Source organism: Cuculus canorus, chromosome 1, assembly GCF_017976375.1.
Source record: "Cuculus canorus isolate bCucCan1 chromosome 1, bCucCan1.pri, whole genome shotgun sequence".
Classification (NCBI taxonomy): domain Eukaryota; kingdom Metazoa; phylum Chordata; class Aves; order Cuculiformes; family Cuculidae; genus Cuculus; species Cuculus canorus.
Window position 1 is genome coordinate 16,050,495 of NC_071401.1, and position 25,349 is coordinate 16,075,843.

At 44.7% G+C, this 25,349-nt stretch overlaps 1 protein-coding gene across 4 annotated transcripts in view; it reads left to right on the forward strand.

Annotated features, from left to right (window-relative positions):
• Positions 1-25,349, forward strand: part of GDPD5 (glycerophosphodiester phosphodiesterase domain containing 5) — a 170,249-nt gene that overhangs the window by 12,301 nt on the left and 132,599 nt on the right. Inside the window, exon 1 of one of the 4 annotated variants that reach the window (XM_054059656.1) lies at positions 22,634-22,652. The exons of the other annotated variants lie outside the window; for them this stretch is intronic. The gene's annotated coding sequence lies outside the window, so the exon portion shown is untranslated. Of the gene's footprint in view, positions 1-22,633; positions 22,653-25,349 lie in introns of those variants that run through there. 4 annotated transcript variants of the gene reach the window in all.

Consider the following 25,349-nt stretch of genomic DNA (forward strand, 5'->3'; position numbering starts at 1 on the left):
GGCTCTTTGAGAGAATATATAGGAGCTGCTGAGGTGTCTGGATTCCCACTAGGGCTCATAACCAGCTGGGAGATTTGGGAAGGCAGAAGCCACCTGCCTGTGGAGAGTCTTGTGTCCCAGTAGTAATAAGTCTTCTCCTTGCCATGAAACAAGAGGGCTGTATTTAAATAATTTTCTTGTTCTAGAGTTAAAAACAGCTAGAGTCTGATTTTTGTTTCAAGTTGGAAATGATGGACAAAGTAAGGTTTGCCACTTCTCTTGCTTTCACAGAACTGTAAAGTGCTGTAGCATCTTGGTGTCGTGGTGGCACAGCCTGCTGAAGACCTGTATGCCATGGCCATCCTGGAGCTCTTGGGTGCCTGAGGCCTGCTCAAGTTGATGTATTTTCCACCCAGAGTGCTTCAGTTGTGTCTTATCACACTTCAGCCTGGGCAGAAAGTGTTTGAGAAGCTCTTTTGTTATTTTTGTTTGGTCTATTTGTTTTTTTTTTTCTCCTCCTGGAAGTTATTGTGCAGAGCAAAAGGGTTTGACTGGAAGGATGAGCAAGACTTGTCTGAATGCACTACCCCACAAAAATGACTTGGCTTTGATTTCCCTTATTCTCCGCCTGAAAGCTACTGTCTACTGTACAGCTGGAGTCGTGCTGGGTTTTAGGGCAAGTGTTTGCTTTGAACCTCATGTGATCATACAAAGGAGAACTCCACCCCTTAGCTATAGGTGGTTGGTGTCCCGTATCATCCTATCGCCCCATTGGATGCTTTTTGGCTGTGGTGCTGTCACATCTCCTTGGATGGGCCTCACAGAATAAATAGCAGCAGGGAGTGACAGATTGTCCTGGGCTTTTCGGTGCTGGTGGGCATCTTCCATGCCTAAATAGGAAGAGCTTGAGTGAATGCATGGTGCATCATCTGTTTGCAGTGACGGAGAAAGCAGAAATGTTGGTTGGTCCATCCACAGCTGTGTGCATCTGCTAGAGCTTCAGCGATACTGTCTTGTGGGTCTGAGGTCTTGCTTCCGTCCCGCAGTAATTTACCTCAGTGATGTTCTATGCAGCCTAAAGTCCCAAGTGAAAGTCTTTCTCCTCCGCTGGTCATGCAAGAGGTGTTTGCTTGCAGTAACTGGTGAACTTTGGTCCTTCCTCTCCAGCAAGATGAAGGCATCTGAAAATTATCATCTTGAGAGAAGAGAGCTTAGTTCTTGCTTGTGTCAACTACTTCCTGTTTCACCCTAGGAACACTGAAGGGAAGAGCTTTATATCCTGCCTTTTAATTGGTTATTTGTCCTCAGATTCTGTGAGGTAGCCATGAAGTCTGGGGATGATGACTCTGAAGGAAGGATGTCTGAGGTATTGGGTGATGATTTTGTGTTATCTATCTGCTTTAGGCAGATATCCTCAGTGGTTTTGGTCAAGGAGGTAAGTGTCTTTCCTAGTTCAATGTTCACAAAATAAAGGACCTGGCACTACCTCAGTGGAGCAGGATAAGGATAAGAATTGGATGCTGTAGAAAGGCAGGTGGATATATGGATTCTTCCTTCCTTGGACTATATTCCCATGAATCCAAATTCCTTGGGTGCTGATCTTTGGCTAATTATGCTTTTGACACAGCTGCTCTGCAGATATATCTGATGGTGTGAAAAATGCATGGTTTCATGTGAGGAGTCGGATGTCTGCTTTCCAGTACTTACAACGAGGTCTGGACATACAAGCGATGGGAGAAACACCAGGAAGACATGGTGTGAGCCTCCTCTTTCTCCGAGTTTTGACTTTTGAGAAGTCAAAATGTATGTCCTCAGTTGAAGACTGGTGTTAGTAGGCTGTATAAACTGTTTGCAGGATCTGTGTTATGACAGGAGTATTTGTGCACCGCTCTCCTACAGTCACCCAACAGAGAGATACAAACAAGCTGTTGAACGATTGTTATGTCAAGGCAAGAGAAGCTTATTCATGGGAAGTACCTCTCCTTAGGTGGGCTGCTCAGCCTGTTCCTGCTGTGACACTTAGCTAGTCTGAACTAGCAAACTTGACTTACTTTTCAGGTGCTTTTCGCTGCTCCAACAAGTGGAAATAGAGCTCCAATGACATGTTCAGAGCATTTTTAGCAGGATGACTGGAGGGAGGGTGATATCCCCTTCAGCAGGGCAGAGCTCCAGCTCACTTTTGGCAGCACTTTAGATGCACCATGGGTGCCTTTTTGGGTGCAGACAGATGCCCTCAACCGTACAGCATCCTGTCTCTCTGGCAGGGAGTTAGATGCCTAAATCAATTCTACCCGAGTATCTCTACCAATGAGCTTGTGATGAAGTTAGGGTTCAAAGCCTTGTCCTGCAATACCTGCCCCCAAATGCTCTGTGTGCACTGCAGAAAAGCTATACTTTCCTCTTGCAGTGGAAAAAAAAGAATCCTCTAGGAGCTGCCATGAGGAATTTGAAGATTGAGCAACCCAGCAGCTGGGTGGCCTCTGTGGAGAGGGAGGTTTGTCTTTGGTGATGGGCTTGAATGTGATGCACCTGCAGGTGATGGTGGTGAGATGTGCTTGAAGGGTGGGATTTTGTGAGGTGTTGCAGGCTGAGATGTGAGAGAGGGTCTGGAAAATGCCGTGTATGAGACTTTGCATGGCTTCTACTTCTTAGTGTATAGTTTTTGCTCTGTTACAATAAAAATCTCAGCGTAATGCTATTGTTTCACGTGAGCAGCAGTACAGGTCCTCTGGAGAACCATAGTCACTAGAAATGAAGTATGTGAGATGGGATAAGAAAAAGGCATTCTGCAATGGTTTTCCTCCTTTTCCTTTTCTTTCTACCAAGTTTTCTCCAGTGCAATAGCGAAATGATGAAAACACAATTTGTGACCTCCCACCCCTTCAGTAGTGAATGGTAACTAGATACCATAAATACTTTCTCTTTGAACACAACCTACCAAAAATAGCTGGGAGCTTGTGTGTGGTGGGGAATGGCGCTTGGCAAAGGGCTCTGCTCGCTTTGTCCTAAGCATGCCAACAGGCTGAGTTCACAGAGCATCCTTGGAGCCAGCTGGGTGTGAAGGTGGTTATGGGAATGTTTTCTGCTGCTGTGGCAGTGACACAGAGACTGTTTCTTCACCTTGTGGGACGGTCTTCATGGAGCGTTTTGCAGCTAGAAACAATTACCTGAGTATTGCTCCTTTTCATCCCAATGGCCAAGCATGTTTTGCTACCCTAGGGTTGTACTGAGAATATAACGTAGGTCTTCAAATCTGGGCAGCTCCCTGCAAAAGCCGCTTGTAATGATTTAGGTGTGTAGAGGCATCTATCCCGGTAACTATGGATCATCTGGGTGGGAGCAAAATCCCAGTCTCATGGGTCTGATTACAGGACTGTGTGCTATCTTTAGCTGCTTTTCACCTAGAGGTGTTTGCGCGTGGTGCAGAGGTGTCTGACAGCTGAACCTGTCTCTGCTGCACCCCCACCAGCCTGATTTAGAGAGTTTCCGTGGGCTGCTCTGTAAATAATTTGGGAAGGGGGCAGTAAAGGAATGTGTTGGTTCCTAGCGTTCAATACGGAAATGTCACTTTACCATGTGGGGGTGGTAATTAGTGGGGATGTTGCTGGAGCTGATGAGTATGGGAGGTCTGCTCAGCCCTGGAGGTTCAGCTTTCACCTGGTGTTCTTAGGCTGATCTTGAGGCTGATGTTAAGCTGTAAAGCATCACTTTCATGGTGCTTATTCACATGAAATAACTTTTCCACTGGAGGTGGGAACAGCATGGGGGTTGCTTTGAATGGTGTGATTTAGTTTCTCCAAATTTTGTCGTCGGAAGGATGGTTTTCAGACTAAACATGGGTATTTTTAGGACAACTCATGAACTGTTAGGGGATAAACCATAGCATGAAGTGAAAACTGATGTAATTGGGAGAGTTTGAAGCTGCTCCGTACCCTTACGCTACCAAACGTGGTAAGTACAATTTCTGCTGAGCAGGGGCTGCCAGCCTGGTGAGTCTCTCCAAGGTGTAGCCAAAGCAGCACAATACACATTGTTGTGAAATACGATGTGAGGCTGATGGGTGGGGGCTGCTGAGGGAATATTCACGGAGTTGCTAAGGTATCTGTCTGCTCAGAGCAAAAGGAGAGAAGAAACTAAATGTTTTTTGAGTAGTTGCATGATGCTGCTTCATGCCATGTTTTACTCATCAAGGGATAGACCTCCTGCCTGCGTTGTCCCTCTGGCAAATGCTCAGTTAGCCCATCGCACGCACACTGCGCTGGGGAAAAAATATCTTTCTATATGAGAGGGAACCAAACCTTGTGGAGATATATCTCCATCCAGGACTGTACCTTGGGGATAATGCCGTACAGCTCACAGGCCAAAGCCAGTTGATGAGAGAGTGGCTCCCTAAATCGTGTGGTTGCTTAAAACGTGGTTAGAAATTTCAATGTTTACTCTCGCTTCAAAGAACTAAGTGTGCAACAAAACTTGCCACGCAGTGTCTGCCTGGACAAGCAGGACTGAGGAAGATGCAGGTAAGTGTGCTGGTCTCGCTGGCCCTGTTCCTGACCTCTGGCTGTAATGGTGACAGTATCAAATTGCATCCAAATCGTCACTAAGAGCAATGACTCTGCACTAAGTCATTGGCCTCCTGGTGCTAGTTTTGGCAGTGGGGTAGCTTGGCTTAGACTGCTCCTATTTATACAGCACAAATGGATTTGTCACCCAATAGCTTGATCGCTCATAGTTATATCATTGAAGAAAAACACACTTTGTAATTCCTGTCTGCATTCCTGTTTTTGTGCTACTTGGCTGTTTCTATTCCTCCAGTTCACTAATAATTTCATGCAGCTTCTCTGCTTTGAAGACTACAGGTGGTGCTCAGGTCTTTCTACTCCCATTTCTTGTTCAGCGCAAAGATCAGCGCTGCTGTAGTGTTTGCTTTCTCATCTTGGACGTTGGCTGTGCACTATGGCACTTCTGAAATGGTTTTAATTTACTTAGTAGTAGATAAAAATAATTAAAAAAAGGGAATGAACTGAAATTCGTATCTGTGGAATACTTGTCTAACTCTGGCATAACTTAGGAAATTTCAGTGTAGTAAAAAATGGCTCCAGAAGAGCTATTTTTCCTGGGATGATGTTTTCTTCTATATTCCAGACTGTAAGACTCCCACTTACTGACGCTCTGTGTAGCGTTGGACTTGCTGCATTAGTCTGGGCACTTAAATAGCAGAAAGATATTGCCTTGCACCTAGCCCAGAACAAACCCTGAGCAAATCTGGGTGCTAATTTTGGCATCACACACCTCTCTGCTCCCTGTGCTGGGAGGCAGGGCAGTAAAGTTACAGGTACTTAGCAGAGTGACCTCAGAGGAATCTTTATCTTGGTGGAAACAGATGGAGTTTGACTTTGTGTCAATTATGAGCCTAGAATAACTCTGTTTTACTGCAGAGGAAGTGGAAAGGTACAATGCTGCCACAGCCTGGATCCTGACAAGCAGGAATTGAGCTCTGAGGAGAACCATGCCTGGCACGTACACTAATTATTTCCACACTTGAGAAGCTTGGCCACCAGAAAGGAACTGCACTTGTTACATTTTGTATAGGCCTCCACTTGTGAAGGTGCTAAGCAGGGTATTATACTATATTTTTGAACAGCAATCCGGTGCCAGATCCCATAGCTGAACTCCTCTGTTGGAGAAGGGATATCACAGCGAGTGTATGAATGAGGATCTAGCTGATAAGAGCCTTGAGAGGTCCTCTCCTCTCTTTACTTGCTCACTGTTCATGCACAAGACTTGGCCAGTTGTGTATTTGGGAATGAGCATGCAAGTTAGACAGATTTCCTGTGGCTAAATAAGTCAAATAGACTTTTGGTTTTCCTGTTGAATTTGGGTGTTCTCAGATTCAGGTATTCCAGACAAAGACATGCAGGGATGCTTGCTCAGTTACCGCTGGCTCTGCTGAGCCACCGTGTAATGCTTCCCCTGTAATTTCTGTTCTCTCTCCTTCTTTGTGCTTGATGCACGAAAGCTGATTTTGCAGAAGGGTCAGAACTGGACTTTGCAGAGCACTATCATGTCCAGGGCTTCCAGCAGTCACCTGGATTCCAGTGGTTTTCAGAGGTCACAGCTTTGTGTTTAGGTGAAGGTGCGCAATGTTCTGGGTCACGGTCAGGTAGTTGCAAACCATCCACTTGACTGTATCATAGCCAAAAAAGCTGCCTCATGCCATAGATCAAAGAGCATTTCAAAGGAAGCTTCTGTGTAAGTCTTTCATCCTCTTCGGAGTGAAATGCAGGACCTCATGAGTCTTGAGAATGTCCTGGTTGGTTTGGGTTTCTATAGCTTCTGGGCACCATAAGCTGCTACTTAAATTGTTGAAGAGCCATTTTATCTGTTCCACAATCCTCTGTGGGAAGGCTGGATATGGTCCCAGCACTTTCCCCCCAGTGTGTGGGGTACAGCTGCTCACCAGCTTTGTGCTAGTGGCTTGCTGAGTTCTCCAGTTAATTTCAAAAGCTAACTAATAGCTATGCAGTGACCTTCTGTATCCTAAAATAGAAAACAAAATTATGAAGCTATCCTAGGAAGGAATGATGCTTGGGAGAGGAGGACACAGTGAGTTGCAGCCATCCTCTTGGTTAGTAAAATATTTATGAAGGTATTGAACTGAATTCTTGCTGTGGTCTTCAGCCTTTGGTGTGTGACTGAGACACCAGAAAAACTACAACTTCAAAACTTGTCTGCCTCAAGCCTGTTGCCAAACCGTTTCATGTATCGGCTGATCTTGCTTAGCTGTGGATGGGGTTAAATTCAGCCTTGGGTAGGGCTGCTGCCCAAGCTGATGTATTTGTGTTTTGCACTCCTGTGGTCCGTGCCCTCCCTTGAGTGGGGAGCGAATATCTGTAGAGTTTGTTGGAGCTATGGGCTGGGGTGTCTTGTGGAAGACATCTGTTCTAGTAGCAGGATTGCAGTATGGTTTACTTTGAGCATTGCACATGGATGTTCCAGTGCATCCTTACCTGTAATTGTGAGGCTGAGCACTGCTCAGCTTCCTGTGGTCTGTGGGTGACTTATTGGCTGGGTACAAACTGTTAGAGAGGGTGATATAAAGGCAAGACTTGAATACTGCTAACAGATATGGCTAACTCTTAAATGCCCCTTAATATATTGCAACTAACTTATTAAACCTGTCTCTTGCCTCAGCAAGTCTGGACCTCTTCTAAGCTGTAATGAGAATTTAACCCCAGTAGTACTTGCTAATGTTTGCCTTTTGCTTTAGAAGAAGGAAATGTGAACCTAATCTTTAGATCAAATGGCATCTATATTTCCATTGGAAAAAGTAAATTTGTCATGTGCTTAATGAAGCCTAGGAAGATGTTTCAGACAATGGACAGAAAATATCTGCCTTTTAAGAAACTTTCATCTCCCAAAGTTATTGCAAGACTTACTATTATGCTTAATAAGGTTGTGGGTTTGGGTTTTTTTTTAATCCTTCGAGCTTTCAGAGGAGAAAATCCTTTGGAAAGCAGATATCACAGTTGAATTGCAAGCTTCTTCCCTTAACATTTGGGTTGAAATTGTTCCTGAGAGACCAGTCTCTGGCAAATGAAAAGCTACAGGTCAAAGGTGGAGAGAATTTCAGAAATTTGACTTTGCTTTTCAAACTTTGCTTGTCAGCCTCTCTAACCTGAGACTGAGTGTGCATGTGTGCACGGGAAGCTCATTGCTATAACAAGATTCTGAAACTCTTCTAGAATTTACACTTGTCACAAAATTCTTCTCTAACTTGAAGCAGTGGATTGTGGAGAAAAACTTTGCTGGCAGGGCTATTGTTCCTGTGTTTGGTGTGTGTGGTGTAGGAACAGCTTGTAAATAAAACTGCTTGTTTGTAACTTCAGGTGGAGGAGGGAGGTCTCATGGCTTAAAAGACCAGCTTAATGTCAAGCCAAATGTGAGCTGACAATTTTTTTTTTTTTTTTTTGTTTTTTTTTTGGTTTTGTTTTTGGTTTTTTTTTTTTTGGTTTTTTTTTTTTTTTTTTAAGTGGTTCTGTTACAGCTTTGATCTGTAGAGGATCAAACCCAGTGGTGCCAGAGCACTTTTCTTCTCTTGCCCGGCTTCTCGTGTCCGTAGGTATGTGGAACACCATAGGCAGCTGGATGTGTGTGTCTCTGGTTTAAGAAACAATGAAAGTGAAGTTAAGCAAAGTGCATGTGCAAGCAGTCATCATGGTCCTCAGTCCTGGCTGGATGTCATTTGCTCTTCCACGATATGGGGTGAAATGGGGGTTTATCTAGAACATAGGAGAAGGTGGAAACATGGCTTATAGCTGCCTGGAGGAACAAGATGACCGGAAAGCAATATATAGTTGCTTTCTAGCAAGCTTTTGTGCTTCCAGTTTTGGACTGAAATCTGGGACAAACAGGGAAAACAAGAGGATTTAATCTTTTGGCAGTAAGGTGACCTAAGTTTTGTAGCAGGACATCTTTCCATTGGTAGTAATATGCTGGCGCATGGGACCTCAACACTCCAGGTTTTGAGAGCTGCTCTGGCAAGCCTCGTGCATGACTAACAAATTAATCACCTACGGAGAGATGGGAATCAAGTTAGGTGACATCTCAAAGGTCTTCCCAGCACTGTGCTTCAGACACATCCTTCCCCTTGATGCTGCCAAGACAGCCTACTTAAGTCCGCTCAGCTGGTCCCTACCAGTGCCCTCCCCTCTGCTTGGGGGAAAGCTGATTTCCAGTGAATCTATAGGAACTTTTGAGAAGATATCACTAAGGAAGGAGTGATGTCTGACCTGGTATTGCTGCTGCAGCACTGAAACACAGATATTTGTAGGAAAAATCTTAAAGAGAAAGGGGCTCATGAATGATAAACAGACATGTCCGGTTTCCTTTAGGAAGAGGTACAAAGATGTGATCTTTTTGGCACTAAAAAAGCAGATAGAAAAGAATGCTTTGAGGCTCTTGCAGCATTTGAGATCAATTAAAGTCCAAGCACGCAAGTGCTTTGCCTCTGCCACCCGTGACTGGGAGGTGATTTCTTTAACAGTCACTTAAAGGTTGCCCTGATCTATGCGTCGAGGAGCCATGAACGGTCCTATGTATTCCTGGATGCTGGGGTGGGACACGGCAGAGGGCTGAGATCTGTCGGTGGGTTGTTACTGCTGTTAGCAGAGAAAGGCAGAATAGCTTTGTTGGGATTAGTGCTAAATGCTGTGCACAGAAGGGTGGATTGAGGCTTCAGATGTTTTGAACTGCAGATGTTTGAAGGAGAAGATATGGTAAGGTCTTTGCTGAGACAGTGTCAGTCAAAAAAAAAAAAAGCACAACCCTAAATATTACAGTTATTGCATGATTGTTACGTGCTAATAGGATTTAATTTCTGCAAAGCTTTTGATGAGAGGAAAAAAGTACCTCAAAGGACCACAGGTATTTTGGGAAAGTCTTAACTGGAATAAAATTCAGCTGCAATCATGTTACAGCAGGGAGGCTTGGACTTCACTGAGCTGGAGCAATGAGTGTTACTGTTGCTAAATAGTATGTGCACAGCCCAGTTTCTCCTGTCTGTGCAGATGCCCCTGGGGTTTTCCCTGTTGGAAAGAGGGAAATCCTCTTAATGAAAAGAGGAAAGGCAAGCAATGTGTTGGGTCTGCAGGCTCTCCCAAAAAGCTCCTGAAAAGCTTGCAGATGTCTGGCTGTCCTGGATTGGATTTGAATTTGTGACCCAGCAATGAGCTGCTGCATTTTGCTTCTATGTCCTCATGCCGTTGAGGATCTTGGGAACTATCAAGCAGTGCAGTGAAAGCACAACCCCATTGTCCTTGTGTCCAGTTTCCCTGGGGGAGGTGAAATACGGAGCCAGGTTTAGCCTTTGTCAATTTGAGGGGAAGGGGAGCATGGAAGGTTTCCTTCCTGGGGAAAAGGGCTGGAAATGCAGCTTGAGAAAAATCAAACAAAGCAGCTTATCTCCCCTTCTGCTTCCGAGTGGGTATGTGATGTCAAGGTAGTGCTGAGACTTCCCAAAGACTATGGGATTATCTTTTTGCTTTTTTGGGGGGGAGGGCATGAGGTGTAAGGGGGATTGGTTTGTGTGCTTTGTTGTTACATCTCTCAGACAATGCTGCTTCCTTTTCCTTGGAGCAATTGTTCCTTGTGTAGCTGACATTCTTTCTTCCCCTTCCTCTCCATTGTGGGAAGCGTTCTCTTGATGATGTGTGGGCTCAGCTTTAGTCTCTGGTTTACTTTCCTTTGTCCTCCTCAGGTCCCTCTTCTTGAGTAATTTCTGCCAGAATCCTTGTCACAGGGGTCCACAAAACCAGCTGGTTTAGTGCTGATGGAGAGAATTAACTATCAGAGCAGCTTCTACCTGCCAGGGACATGGGACTGCAAAGTCTAACAAGCTTTATAGTACCACTAGATTTCTTCCCTTAAGTTGATGTAGCCTCATTGGGAGGGCTGCTTTCTTCCTTAAGGAAAAGCTGGTCTTTTTGCAATAAGCCTAATCTCAAAGCTTTCCAAATACATCCTTTCTGGGGACAAGACTTGATTATTTCTTTTTTCATTAAAACTGCTGTTTTAAAATTGTTATTATTTTTAAATTTTTTTGTCTACATTGCCCAAGAATCTCTTGCTTTCTCCTGTTAGGCCTTGCATCTCCTCTCCTGCACAGGACCCAGAAGAGAATCCTAACTAGACAGTGAGTCTGAACAGCTGTCAGCCATATGGCTGGATGGAGGCAGACACATACCTCTTTATTTGGGGCAGGGGAAGAGGAAAATAGTGGAGATACTGTCCATATTAGACCAACTAGCATTTTGCGAATAACTTGATGAGATGCTAAAACCATGTGAATCTCTGCTTCTGAAGTATATCAGTGCCATGTACCATCCACTACACCAAAAATTAGTAACTTGCCTTGAATACTACTGTTAAGGAAATGGATGTGTTGGAGCAAGTCCAGAGGTGGCCCACAAAACTGAACACCTCTCCAGTGGGGAAAGGCTGAGAGAGTTGGTCTTCTTCAGCCTAGAGAAGAGAAAGCTCTAGGGAGATCTTATTGCAGCCCTTCAGTATATAAAAAGAGTCTTACAAGAAAGATGGAGACAGACTTTTTAGTAGGGACTGTTGTGATAGAAAAATAGATAATGTTTTTAAACTAGAGGAGGTTAGATTCAGGCTAGATATCAAGAAGAAACTTTTTACAATGACGGTGGCAAGGCATTGGCACAGGTTGCCCAGGGGTGGTAGATGCCCCATCACTGGAAACCTGGGCAGATTGGATAGAGCTGTGATCAACCTGATGAAGTTGGAGGTGTCCCTGCTTATTGCAGAAGGGGGTTGAACTGGATGGTCTTCGAAGGTCTCTTCCAATCCAAACCATTCTGTAAGACTGGATTTGTTCTCTAATCACAGAATCACAAGGTTGGAAAGGACCCATTGGATCATCGAGTCCAACCATTCCTAACACTCCCTAAACCATGTCCCTAAGCACTTCACCCACCCGTTCCTTAAACACCTCCAGGGAAGGCGACTCGACCGCCTCCCTGGGCAGCCTCTGCCAGTGCCTAATGACTCTTACTGTGAAGAATTATTTTCTGATATCCAACCTGAACCTCCCCTGACGGAGCTTCAGGCCATTCCCTCTTGTCCTGTCCCCTGTCACTTGGGAGAAGAGGCCAGCTCCCTCCTCTCCACAACCTCCTTTCAGGTAGTTGTAGAGAGTAATAAGGTCTCCCCTCAGCCTCCTCTTCTCCAGGCTAAACAACCCCAGCTCTCTCAGCCGTTCCTCATAAGACTTGCTCTCCAGCCCCCTCACCAGCTTTGTTGTTCTTCTCTGGACACGCTCCAGAGCCTCAACATCCTTCTTGTAGTGAGGGGTCCAGAACTGAACACAGTATTCGAGGTGCGGTCTCACCAGTGCCGAGTACAGAAGGAGAATAACCTCCCTGGACCTGCTGGTGACCCCATTTCTGATACAAGCCAAGATGCCGTTGGCCTTCTTGGCCACCTGGGCACACTGCTGGCTCATGTTCAGTCGGCTGTCAACCAGCACCCCCAGGTCCTTCTCTTCCGTGCAGCTCTCCAGCCATTCTTCCCCCAGTCTGTAGCACTGCATAGGGTTGTTGTGCCCCAAGTGCAGGACCCGGCATTTGGTCTTGTTAAACCTCATCCCATTGGTCTCGGCCCAGCGGTCCAGCCTGTTCAGATCCCTTTGCAGAGCCTCCCTACCCTCCAGCAGATTGACACTTCCTCCCAGCTTAGTGTCATCTGCAAACTTGCTGAGGGTGCACTCAATGCCTTCATCCAGGTCATTGATAAAGACATTGAACAGGGCTGGACCCAGTACTGAGCCCTGAGGAACTCCACTTGTGACTGGCCTCCAGCTGGAGTTAACTCCATTGACCACCACTCTCTGGGCCCGGCCATCCAACCAGTTTTCAACCCAGAAGAGTGTGCGCCTGTCCAGGCCAGAGGCTGACAGTTTCTGAAGCAGAATGCTGTGAGAAACTGTGTCAAAGGCTTTACTGAAGTCCAAGAAGACTCCATCCACAGCCTTTCCCCCATCCAGTAGTCGAGTGATTTTTGTCATAGAAGGTGATCAGGTTAGTTTGGCAAGATCTACCTTTTGTAAACCCATGTTGAGTGGGCCTGATCACCCGGTTCTCTTGCATGTCCTCATTTCTGAGGAAAAGCTGTCATAAATTGGGCCGTGCCAGAGCTGCGTGAGAATGAAGCTCATGTATTCACTAAGCCTTCACTGTGGGTGCATGGACTGCCTTGGACCTCGGCAAGTCTTGGTATGCCATATGCAGAAATAATAAGCCTATGGATATTACAGGCTTAAGGACGTAAGTAAGCACTTGATTATGCAGTTATTTTGCTATGACCTCCTTATTTTTTCAGAATATCCCCTAGACTTTATGAAACAGCAGATAAGAAATTCCAGGTCCTTTCAGCATTTATCAGAAGACCTTCCTGCAGGGACCTATTGGTAATTTATGCCAGGGAGGAAGAGAAAAGGTGGCTGGGGTGAATTTTTCACCCCAGCTTTGCTGTGCTTAGCTCATAGAAAAGCAGCAGCAAACTGGTGGGGCTTGCCCTCTCCTGGACTGTGGAAATCACGTGGTCGAATTAAGCAAAAGCAGTTCTTGATAATGTTTTAAAGGATTATATCATGCTTTAGCAGAATGAGGCATGCAGCCAGAACACACTTGTCCTGTTGATAAGGCCAACGCCCACTGTAAACACTTATTAACAGTCTGAGTCTGTGCGAGATGCTTTAATGGAAAGCTGTAGTTTGGACAAGCCCACAGACGATATTCAAAACCTTGTTCCCTCAGGCGGTGGTAAACTACCTGCATGCATACGGTGCATAATTAATTTTATGGAGAGAAGTGAACCCAAGTCCTTTCAGCTGCAAATTGTATGTGATAGAATGATATAGTTGGGTTTTAAGACTGTCCTGTTGTCCCAGGTCTGTCCTGGGGCATTGAGATGCTGTTCATCTGTCCTTTTGTGTATGGATTTTGGAGCTGTATCCCTTGACCTTGTGCAGTTGATGGCTTTCTTTGTGTTTGCACTCTTCAGTTTGCAAAGCTGCAATAAAATGCTGCAGCTACAAGACTCGTTCTAGAAAGTTGGTGCATAAAAACTTTTTCTAGCAAATAAGAGCTTGGGGTTAGAATTTAGGAAGAAGACACTGAAAGGTGAGAGCACATCTGTACTTCCCTGCTGATAACTAGTAGTGTGAAGGAGGAGAGGGTATTCTCTCCCTGGAGTGTGAAGCTGATAAGTCTCAAAACTTTCCACTTAGCAGAGCTGATGATGAAGTTATCTGATGAAGTGGGTGACTATTCCACTCTCCAAAACAGGGAAGGTGTATGCAGGTGACTTAGTCCATCTCTACTGCAGAAGCTCATCTTCATGGGAGTGGTTACTGCTGTAGTTGTAGATAGGAGCTTCTCTTGGAAACCTCAGATTTCTTTGACTTGAACTGTGTTCTTATATTTCTAAATATTTTTTGGGGGGTGAACTTAAAATGTTTATTTTTAACCGCTGTCCTCCACACAACTACGGGGGAACCAGAAGTGCCGAGGCATTGGACAGTCCAGGTAAGATGAAACAAGACCTAAACATGACCAGTTTAATTTCTTTAGAGGAGCAAATTGAAAGGTTACAGGAGTGTGAATTACAGGTGACGGGGCCTCTCCTTAATGTGTGACTTTCTCTGAGTGGAGGACAAGACACCAGAGAAGTCTAGCCTGCAGAGATGGGTCTTGAGACTCTTGTATGAACTGCAGTCGTTTCCCATCTCTGGTCACGTTTCTTTCTTATGCCCCAGGTTCTGGCCAAGCTTAGTACACAGCACCCTGGATTTTGGAACTGGTGAGGATGTGGTGCTTGCAGGAGATGTTGATGGATGAATGCTAGGCAGGCCAGGATGTGGAGAAGTGAATAACACCCCCTTTAAGTCCTTCTGGGTCCACAGGAATGGAAATTGCCTCTTGGCAGATGTTTTGCCCACAAAAATATTGGGCTAAATCTCTATTGTACTACAGAGCAAATCTAACATTTGCTATGGCCGAGATGGCTCTGCTGTTCCTTTGTTCAGGGTGGGAAACTTATCTAACTGGCTGTGGGTACCATGAGGTGCCAGATGACTGCCTTCCTACATGTGCAGGGATGAAGGCTGTTTAGTGTCTTTCAGAATGGAAATCAATGCAAATTCTCACTCTGGCTTCTCTTATGAGTTGTTAGTTAGGCATCCATGGTTTTTTTCTATTTACTTTATTAGAAAAAGAAAAAAATCCTTTCTGTGCCCTTCTCAAAGCGTGTGGAGATTAGGAATTGCAAGCAATCCTCTGAAATGATTATTGACTGAGAATTATTTGGAAATGATGCTCTTCGCTGACGTGACAGATTGAGACCCTGAAGCAGTGCAGTCTAAGCTGTACCTAAGCGTCTGTCCTTGCCATATCACAGTCACTGCGAGGTTTCACCTGCGTCTGCAGTGGTTGAAAGACAGATATATTTTTAGACAATGTTTAAATAGACATTGCCCAAACTGTTTAATACTGTCTCATGGGGACAAGATTGATTGCGCTGAGGACTTTTCTCTTGTAGTGAGGGCTCATTTGGGCATTGTGGGGAAGCACAGAGGGATGCTGACACAGTGGGAACTGGGACCGTGGTGACTGCAGCACCTGAAATGCTACCTTTGATGCTGCTGAGTAAAATGGTTAGGTGGTTCTCTCTGATTCCTTATAATTGCTTTAATTTTAAAACAAATAAATAAATAGAAAGCTCTCAAAGTGAGGAGCTGTTAGGAGGTATTGCAGGAAACTGAGTCTGTTTAGCAGGGGTCCAAACACAGAAATGCTTACCTGGTGCTGGACAGGCTGGAGGATCTAGGGCTCAAAATACCTCTTGGTTGACTTATTCTGAGAGGTGGGTTCAGATGTTCCCTTCCCTCCTCTTAGGAAGTGATAACGTGTTCTCCAGAGCATCCATTGTTGAAAGAGGAGGGCAGAAGTTTGGGCGTGAGTCCTGTAGGACCAATTTGAGTAGTCTTCTAAGCACTGCACATACAGCTCTGCTTTTGTGCAAGGAATTACATTGCTGGCTCATCCAGAAATGTCAAGTCTCCAAGACAGGCTCCTGGGTAATCTGCAGCAGCCCTTAGATTGCTGGAGCCTGCTTTGAATCAGAAATGCTCCACGGATACAGCTGTAGTAATGTTTTTCTGAAGTGCTGATCAGCTTCCTTCCTTTCCAGTTCCTTAAAAGAAAACAAGGCAGTTGATTTAGGTGCCAGAATATGCTGCTGACTCTGCACAAGTTGTCTGCTCTTCCCTTGTGTCTTCTTAGCTGAATTACCCTGAAGTTTGGGCCCTAGGAAAGGTATTTCTGGAAGGTCTTCAATACAAAGCTGATACAGAGGCATAGAAAAGAGCCGAGAAATAGAGTTGATGCTTAAAGATTCGCTGTCAGACATTGCTGATGATACTGATAGACATTTCCAGCTTCTGTGCTTGTTGCTTGGAGACCTTTTGCATTAACTGTGTAAAACTTGTATCCCAGTTCAAATACAACTGGGTTCTTTTACAGTAGGTCTTGGTGGAATTTGCTTTTAAAAGCATATTCTGTTTGAAAGTCTGTAAACTGGGTCCCCCAGTGTATCATAGAACCATTTAGGTTGGAAAAGACCCTTGAGATCATTGAGATCTATGCCAAGGAATTCTGCAGGTGAGCTGTATGATGACCATCACTTCTGATGCTGGACTTGCCACCCTCAGTGGAACTGCACTGCAAAGAACCGAGGAGGCTCTTTGCTTCCTGAGGTGAGTTTTGGGCTGCTGTACACTGCTAGGTCTCTGCAGTCTGATCCCCAGACAGACCACGTGCAAAGGCACCAGCCTTAGCTCTGTGCTGCAGAAAGCCATGGACAACCTTTGTGTCATGTTCCTTGGGACAGGGACTGTGAATAGCATGGATGGGGCAGGTCCATGCTGCTGCTGTGATGCTTCAGCTCCTGTTCAGCCTGACCTTGGTAGTCTGAATCACTGCACTCTAATCCCTGTACTTATTCAAAATTGGTGTCAACAGAGTGTCTGAGCAGAGATTAGCAGTGGATGAATGAGGCTGCCCGCAAAAGCGTGAAGAGAAAACTGAAGGTTTTCTACAGCTAAAAATTACCCCACATTCTTCGTGGTTTTTTTTTTTTTTAACTTTGTGTTCTGAACCAGTTACTAGAGGGCTGCCTCAAGGTCGGTGATGCAAAGGGGTTCCTAATGCAAGGGCTCATTCATCTTGAAGTAAAGCCATCCTAGTTCTCTGCTGGCCTTCTGCAGCATGCTGGCATGAACTGGGTGCCTTTGAGGTTACAGCTGTGGGGTGGCCCGGATGCCTGTGTTGCACTGGCTGATCCACACTAATGCACTGTTTGTAGAGTTGAGCCTGTTTTGCTAATAATAGGCAGCTTTGTGGAGGAATAAGCACCCGAGTGACCTTATCTGTGCCCATCATGTTTGGCCTGAAGGTAGCTTACTAGCTTGTGTTTCATACTGTGCGTGACAAATAAGGAGGGCAAATACACTTATTTTTCTTTTTTCTTTTTTTTAAGCTAACAGAGGAGCCTTTGGGAGGGAAGGGCTGGTTAAAATCCTGTAGGTGTGTGTGATGTGACTGGAAGTACCTCTGAAATGTTACCGTGGTGGCTTCTGCTGGCACAAGTTCTGTGTCCCCCAGGACTTTCCTACCTATTTGGGATGGGAGACAGGGACATGACATGTGCCTTGCTCCAGCCCAATTCCCTACATCTCCTGGGACCTCTGGGAAGAAATGATTCTCTGTGATTTGGGCTGTGTTGGCCAAAATGAAGGATAACCAAGCCCCTTGTCTTTTAGGTTGCTTTGCATCAGGGACTGCACTATTGGGTGCATGGGCCCTTCTCATTTTAAGCAGGAATGGGCTGCCAGTCCTGCGTATTCCTTCCCATTGATCCCTGTGAGATGAGCAGGAATCCCTGTGTTGCACGGGCAGATGGGTGGAAGGGCAGAAATTTGTTTTCTTGTGCAGCATGAGAGGTTTCAGCCTGTTTGTGTGTGTGAGACCACGCACTAAAACGTGGTACTAGAAAACGCTATGCATATTCAGTTCTTTGTCCCCTTTGTGGGGAAGGGCTGATGCTCAGCATCCGAAGTGAATAACCGAAGCTAGTAGCTGGTGTTGAATTCTCATTAACACCAGCTACCTATGCATAAGGTCATCTCCCCTTTTAAGTGCTTAGAGTTTAAAAAACAGTCTAGAAAACCCGACTCTGCTTCATGTGCTCTTTCTGTGCCTGTGCCTTCTGGATATGAGTTTAGCATGAAATGGTGCTTTTCAGATGCTTCAAAGGCTGCCTACGGAAATTCTGGGAGGGCAAGCTTTCTGGGAGATAGGAGTGTTTGCTTCTGCCTTTCCTTTGGTGGAAAGGCTCAGAGTATCTATGTATAGCTGTGTGTTTGTTTTATTAACTGGTAGAGTCGGGCATCTCCTGGGCTGGTGGGATCTACTCTTCTCTCCCAGGTGTTTGCATAAAAAACTGTTTGGGAAGAGTACAGCAAAGGAAGACACTAGTGAATATTCATCAGGAATAACTGCTTTATTCCTCAGTGCACTTGCCTTTCTGTTATCTTGTTATGCCTCTGTTTATTCCTGGAGCAGCAGAAGGTCATGGTGACATGTATTAACGTGCCTGTGTTGTCTGTCTTGGTTACACAGTGGCAATCCTTGTGCATTGTTAACTGGGGAGTTCTGGATTATTAAATACCACTGTGACAGCAGTGGTGCCTTCGTGGCATGGGAAATTTTGGAAGTGTTTTAAGGGTCGTCTTATGTTGCCTCTCATAAGAGTGAACCACCAGCTTCTGTGGATGCTCTGGACTGATGTTGGTCCAGAGATGCCTGTGAAGGCACTGATCTGCATTCCTCAAGGTGGTTTTTAGGTGCTTGGGCTGACATGATGCTTTAATTCTGGTCTTGTTTATGGTGGAAGCTCTGTGATCGTTTAGCATTGGAGAGCCTTTTTTCACCCTGTGAATGGGAAAAGTGGGGGTAGAAATAGTGCAAGTAAAGGTGGCATCATACTTTTGTCATCTGCTGCCCCAAATTGTGAGGATGGTGGGACAGGACTGCAATGGCTTGACAAGAGGCAGGACATGCTGCATGACCGACTGGCTCCCCAAAGCACTGCCTGAGCTGTGAGTGCCTGACATTAAGTTATGGGTCAGGCGAGGGCACTGTTTGCATCCTGTAATTAACATCTGTGCAGCTAATCACTGGGGCTGGCAGACCTGGAGACGCTGAATCGGAGTCATGCTCTCCATTGTGGTTGGTTCCCTGTCCCAGAGATGACAGGAGGTTAATAACACAGATGTGTCAACTTGGACTGTTTGTGCTAATTTATCCTCCTCCTCCCCCTTCCAGCATATGTTTGCAGCATATAAATCAACACCCTTATAAATCAGTGCTTTGGCTTTAATTTCTTCCTCCTTTTCGATCTCTTGGAAAACAAGAGTTGTGCAACTGTACAGTTTTTCATTTTAATAAATGAACCCGTGGGATAGAGTAAAGAAAATTTTAGAAAAGGCAAAGCTTTGAACATAGCGGTTCTGTGCAAGCTGGTGCTTCTCAGTCTGGCTGAGACCTTTGTAGATTGCACAACCACTTCTTTGACTCTTGGATACTTGACTATCTTGAGTACTGTTCAGTACAACTGAAAATCTAATATTTAGCAGATAATCTGGATGTTGGGATTTTCTGAAATCCTCAGTCTGAAGCCCACAGCAGCCTGAGAATTTCTGCCTTCAGTAAAAGCTTTGTCTTCTGTTAGGGAGAAAAGCTTAAGGGCACAAATGGAGCAGAGTGACCCAAGCTACTGGCAGTGCTTTATTTGGCAGGCGGAAGATTTTTGGAAGATTTTTAGTGTTTCATTTAACATCCCAGCTCTTTCTTTTGTATGGTGGGAGAGGGAGATTTTTGTAAGCTGCATCCCTTGAAGATGGAGAAAGTTGTTTTGCTTGGTGTGCTTAACTGAAACACCAAGTTTCCCTGCCTGCTCTGACTGCAGATGCACAGAAAAGGCCTGGGCAAGTGAGTTATCCGGGTGGTGTTTGTATGCTCTAGTCACTAGGGAAAAGGCCAGAGAGAAATGAGGGATCATCTGGCAGGTGGTGCTTTGGATGTCTTCGTAGATGGTGCTGAGCAGGCTACCATATCCTATAGCTGCTGAAGGATTACTAGGATACTTGGGAGGCTGGAAGAACCCCAAATATGATGCATCTGATTCTTGTTTATTGAAACATCAAAATTATACCAGAGATGCCTCCAGAGCCTGGGGTACTGGCATCTATTAATGAGGGATGAGAACTGTAATGGTTTGTGGTGACTCGCCTGCTGTCCTTTAGGATGAAACCAATCTTTTCTTAATCAATGCTGATAAACAGACTCTTCAAAATGGAGCTATCTGATTCCTTTTAAATTGGGTTTTTCCTCTGTTTTCTTGGAACACAATCCCTGAATAGTCTTTAAATCTGAACTACAACTTTCGGCTCTACGCTCCTGTGCTGCTGACAATCATTCTCCACTTTACATCCCTTCACCCCCAAATATTTATGTGCATATAAACAGAGCAGCAACAAATTTGACTTGCCACCACAGGGCTCTGTGACCATTTCAAACATAAACTTGCCTTAGCTGTCAGTTCTCTCTTACTCTTAGCTGCATGACCGTCTTTCCACATAATAAATTACCAACATTTATGGGTCTTTAGACCTACATGTTTCTCAAGGGAAAGGAAGGAGACTGGCTGAACAAAGCCTTCCCTATAATCAGAGTTTACAGTAGGCTTTGGGCAGAAATTGAGATTGCTGGGCAATACAGTGAGGATTTTATGGCTTGCTCTATAACGGCATTTATGCCAACCAAGAGGTTTGGGAGATGCTGAATAATACCTTAGACTGTATCCCTGAGAGACTGATGTGTATATTATATGATAGTATTTGCATGTCAAGAACTGATGAGAAACCAGTGTGGTTCTGGAAATGCACCAGTGGACACAGTTTTAGACTTTTGTTTCTCCTGCTGGAATGTGGGTCTGTCAGTGTCCCATTACTTGAAATTTGGCAGGTAACTTCTGCCTGCAGTGATGGGTACCAAGTGCCTTTATGCTAGTGCTAGAAATGTGCTGAGACTTGAAGCTGTTTGAAAGCTGTTAGTCTCAGTGCTTCTCTGCTTGGCCCAATTTCTTTTCAGCTGGCTGCAATAAGCCAGGAACATCCAGTAACCTCCACCCAAGCATTGCTCCAGCAACACCACCACCAGGTGTGAGCTCATTGGCAAAAGCCAGCTATATTCTGTGCCCTGGGTCAAGATGTGACTCTATAAAATGAGCTGGATCTTTGATGCAAGATTGCTAGCTTTTACTTCTTGGTTGCATTTATTCTATTACCTTGTGCTGAAACAGCTTGATGCTTTAATGAAAGTATTTTGCAGTAACAAATCTCAGACTCCTCTAATTTAAGCTGATGGTTAACCCAATCTTCTCACATCTGTGTGAGGTCAGATGATTTTTTTCTGTCTGAAAAGCTTTTTCCTATAGATAAGTTGAATAGCTTGAGAGGAAGACTTCTCGTGCTCCTAAAGATTGTTCTCAGTTCTTGCAAGTGTATTGAAAACTTGAACCTTCTGAGATGGAAAGTACTGTAGGGAGAATCTTGCATAAATGCCACTGGTTCCACTTCACCGTTGATTGTGACTGAGCTGACTGGGCTCAGTCCTGCTGGGGTGAGAAGTGGCTGAAGGCCAGTGACTTTCCTGCAGACTGGTCGGTGGCTCCTGGGTAGGTACTCCAACAGGTTTGAGACCCTCAGTTTGCATAATAAGAGTGAGAAACACTCTCCAGTGGAGGAGTTGCTGAGGCCAACTCTTCCTGTTCCACTTCTCTTGTATTTTCCTTGCACCTTTGGCTTGTTGCACCTGGAAAGTGGATGGCTTTCATGTGGATCTTGATCAAAGGATACACTGCTGTCCATGGCTGTCCAGTTGGCATTCTAGTCAAGCCAGTGTGTCCGTTACTTCAGCAGCTTTGTCCCTGTCTCCCTTCGCATCTTGGAGGCTGATTTTGAGAGAGACTTTACGAAGGCACCTGACCTCCCACTGCTTGGAAGACACTGCTTTTCCCCATCCAAACTGTAGCAGAACTAAGGCAGGTGGGGTCCAGTGATTAAATAATGCTGACATGAGAGCTGAATCCAAGCTCTTCAGAAAGCCCTGCCCATCCTGACTTTGTCCACTGCTGCACCAGATGGTTGTGGTCTTGTTGCCGGGGCAGAAGGATGATTGCCTCTGCCTTGCAAGCAGCCAACACTGAGCAGCCTGTGTCTGGAAGAGGTATCACTGCAGAAATTTTGGCAGGGCTCCTGCTCATCTTTTGTACTTGCAGAGCAGCAATAGCAGCTGCCTTGTGCCCTCTCCCAGCCAGGAGGGAGAAGTAGGTCAGAATTTGCATTCTTTCCTCAGCTTCTCTGCATAACCTGCACACTTATTTTTCAGGTCCTTGTTTTAAATGAGCAGTTCCTGTACCTGTGTTCCTCGGGCTCCCCTGAATCAGAGGGTGAAGTCTTAAATTAAAATGTATAATTGGGCTTTAATGTCTGTCTTCCCTCCAAAGGCACTTCACTGAGACTCCTCAGACTCTGAAGGGCTGATCCTAGCATGTAAAAATCTGAAATAAATGCCTGGGGCAGTGTCTTCATTTTTGGCTGCTGTATCATCTGGATCAGGATTTAAATTTTTTTCCTGTAGCTCTTTTTGCATGATAAGAGCAAGTAATTGGGATGAAATCATCCGTGCTGCCAATGTGATGGTGAGATTTATTTTCAGCACTTCTATGTATTTTGTTGCTGGTTTGCAGTGTCCTGATGGGTCAGAAAAGGAGAGATTTGAGTGCAGCAGGCTCGTGGCAACTGGAGAAGTACTGGAGTGTTGAAGTGCTGCAGGGCAGTCAAAGGATCATTTCGTTGCAGTTTTGTGCGCTGCAAGAAAGAGAGCTTTGTTATGATAGTGCTTTGATAAAACAGGCATGCCAGATAAGGTCTGATGTGATGGGACATCTAGCGTGGCAGCTGGGAGAGCAAGGTTAGTTGATGGGCTGCATGGTGGGGAGCATCTTTGTATTCCTTCATGGTGCAAAGCGGCACCATCCATTGTCATGTTGGTTTTTTTGTGTGTTTTTTTTTTTTTTCCTGCAGAAACCTGGGTCTCTGTGTTACTCATCAAAGCATGATGGCAATTTGGTTTGTGGCTTGGGGAGTTGAGTGTGTGGTGGTGAGGTGACTCTTCAGGATTTCTAGCTCTCCTTGCTGTTTCTTTTCCCCACTTAACATCAAGGTTCGATTTCCTAGGTGATTCAGTAACTATCAGATTTTTCAGTAATCTGTCAAAAGGGAATGTATCATCCTGAAACTGGGTGATTTTTCATAGTTGGGGGGGGGGGGGGGGCTGTTCAACCCATGATGGAAAGAAAAGTCTGCTGCATGATTCTGGTCTGTCTTCACCCTCAGGTGACTTTGCTGTAGGTCTTTTGTGGTTGTGAGCGTTAGAGACCTATTTGTCTTTTGTTGGTCTGTAATATAAAGAAAATTGTGTCGTCTGAAGACAGGTCTACAGGTAAAAGTGACAAACTATGTTAATGTGACATGATCATTGTTTTAGTGGATTTTTCACTATATTTTTTTTAGGTGGGGATAATATTTCACTAGGACTTTTGCTTTTTATTTCTTTTTCCAACATATACATGCATGTTTAGCTAAAAATGGCATGCTTTCTTTTTCCAAGAAAGTTTCAGTGTAGCTTACCTGGGAGATCTGCTTTTATGCAAGTGAAACTGCAACCTGAATCTGTCTAAGGCTTGTGCAAATAACAGGTGATGTCATGTTTGTTCCCATTTGTGCCTTCTTTGCTAATGTTTAGCTGCCAAAAACTGTCAGCAGCTTTGAGACGTTTCTGCACAGGAATGACCTTTTGGGAGTTGAACTTTTCGCCATCCTGCTCCGCTGTTTGATCTCTCTCCTTGGGGCGTTTGCGTGTTCATGCATTGATAGTAGGAGGATTGCTTAGAAGTAAATATAAGATAGTCTGAGCCTTTTTAAAGGGTTGGAAGAATTGAATTTGGGGGCAGGCTTGGTAATTGCAATGGAAGCATATTTGGTTTCTTTTTGTTCCTTCTCGTACCTACCATCCAGCCTGCTGTTCGCATTAATCTGTATGGGTGTCCTATTGTTCTTTTCATGTATTAGGTTTTTTAATCGTGCTGTTGTGTTATAAAAGCAGTGTCTACATGCCAGGAAGTGCTTTTCAGAGTTGCGTGGCACGTGGGTGTATAAAAGATCATCTAGGGAGGAGAGGTGTTGCAAAAAGGGGCTATTGTCTTTCAGCTTGAAATGCCCTTGGAGATGAAACATCCTTCACGTGTGCACGAACATTGTTAATCCTCCCCACTGAGGGCACTCAACTGTAACAATTCATATGTACTTTTAAGGTACCCTGGTTTTGTGGCTGCGATACGCCTCCTCTGTCATGTATTCCCATTTCCAGCAAACAAAGGGGGAAATAACATGCTGATTTTGCAACCATGAGATGTGTCTCTAGTTCCTGGATGTTGCGGCAGTCAAACAAGAACACTGCAAAGGTCTTGTTTCCCTGCCTCTATAAAGAGCTTTTCTGTCTGCGTTGTGTTGCATCTGACCTTTCCTTCATGTCCAGGTGTGGTTAGGATAAACTGATATTATTCTGAAGTCTTAAACTTCTTGCTTCTCTCTGTTCAGCTGCTGATACCCAAGTGACATTTGTACATTGAGCAAGTTTCTTAGTGAATAGTCTGTTTAATAGTACACCGATTGCTGCAAATAATAGCTCAATGGCTGCTGAGTCTATGCATAGATCTGTCATCCTTTACCTAGATCTAGAATTCCTTCTGTGTTGCATGGACAATGGCAGGCAAAATGTTTGAGCTTTTGGGCAGGTGAAGCATTAGCCACCTTCTGTTTCCAGTTTTGCTGCAAGTCTCCAAATTATGTTAGTTAAACCATCTCGCGAGGAGGATTTTAGAACCCAAAAGATTAAAATATATAAAGAGTTTCTTCTGCCTCTAGGATCTGACTTTAGCAGGAAATCAATGATGAGCTTTGGCTTTCTTGTGCAACCATGTCTGGTAAGTAGGAGGATGACGAATAGGTATCAGTTTAGTTCCTGCTAGGCAATAACTGCAGCTGGAAATCCTTTCAGCTAATAAGCTGCATTGTAATTTAAGGTGAAAATTCAGTACTGTCATAATACAAAGATGGAGATGATCTTGAATACAATTTACAGCAGCCAAGCTAAAAAGAAACCACTCATTAGTGAGAAAGTATTCTGGAGACTGTTTGCTCCGTGAAGGAGGAGAAAAGCTACTGACAGCTCTTGTCTTCGGAAGTCCAGTGCTTCAGCCTCCATAGCAAAGGATGTTTGTTACAAAGCATGAATATGCCGTTTAAAAAAAACAGTATGCAAATCTCAAACTTCTTGCTAAGAATATTGACTGTATTCTTAAAAACTCATTTTCTTGTGCTTCTGGTGAGCCTTGCCGTGGAGATGTGGCAGGAGAGTTACCTGTCATGGCGTTGACAAAGTTTATTGCAATAGAGCTGGTAGAGGAAAGACATGACATTTTTTCCCTTGAAATTAAATGAAAGCATGTTTGTTTAAATGATGTTGTTGAGGCTGGGATTGTCTGGTGGGTGGTGGCGCTGGAGCTGATCCTGTACCTGCTTTTATTGTCTTTGGTGGTCAGCTCTA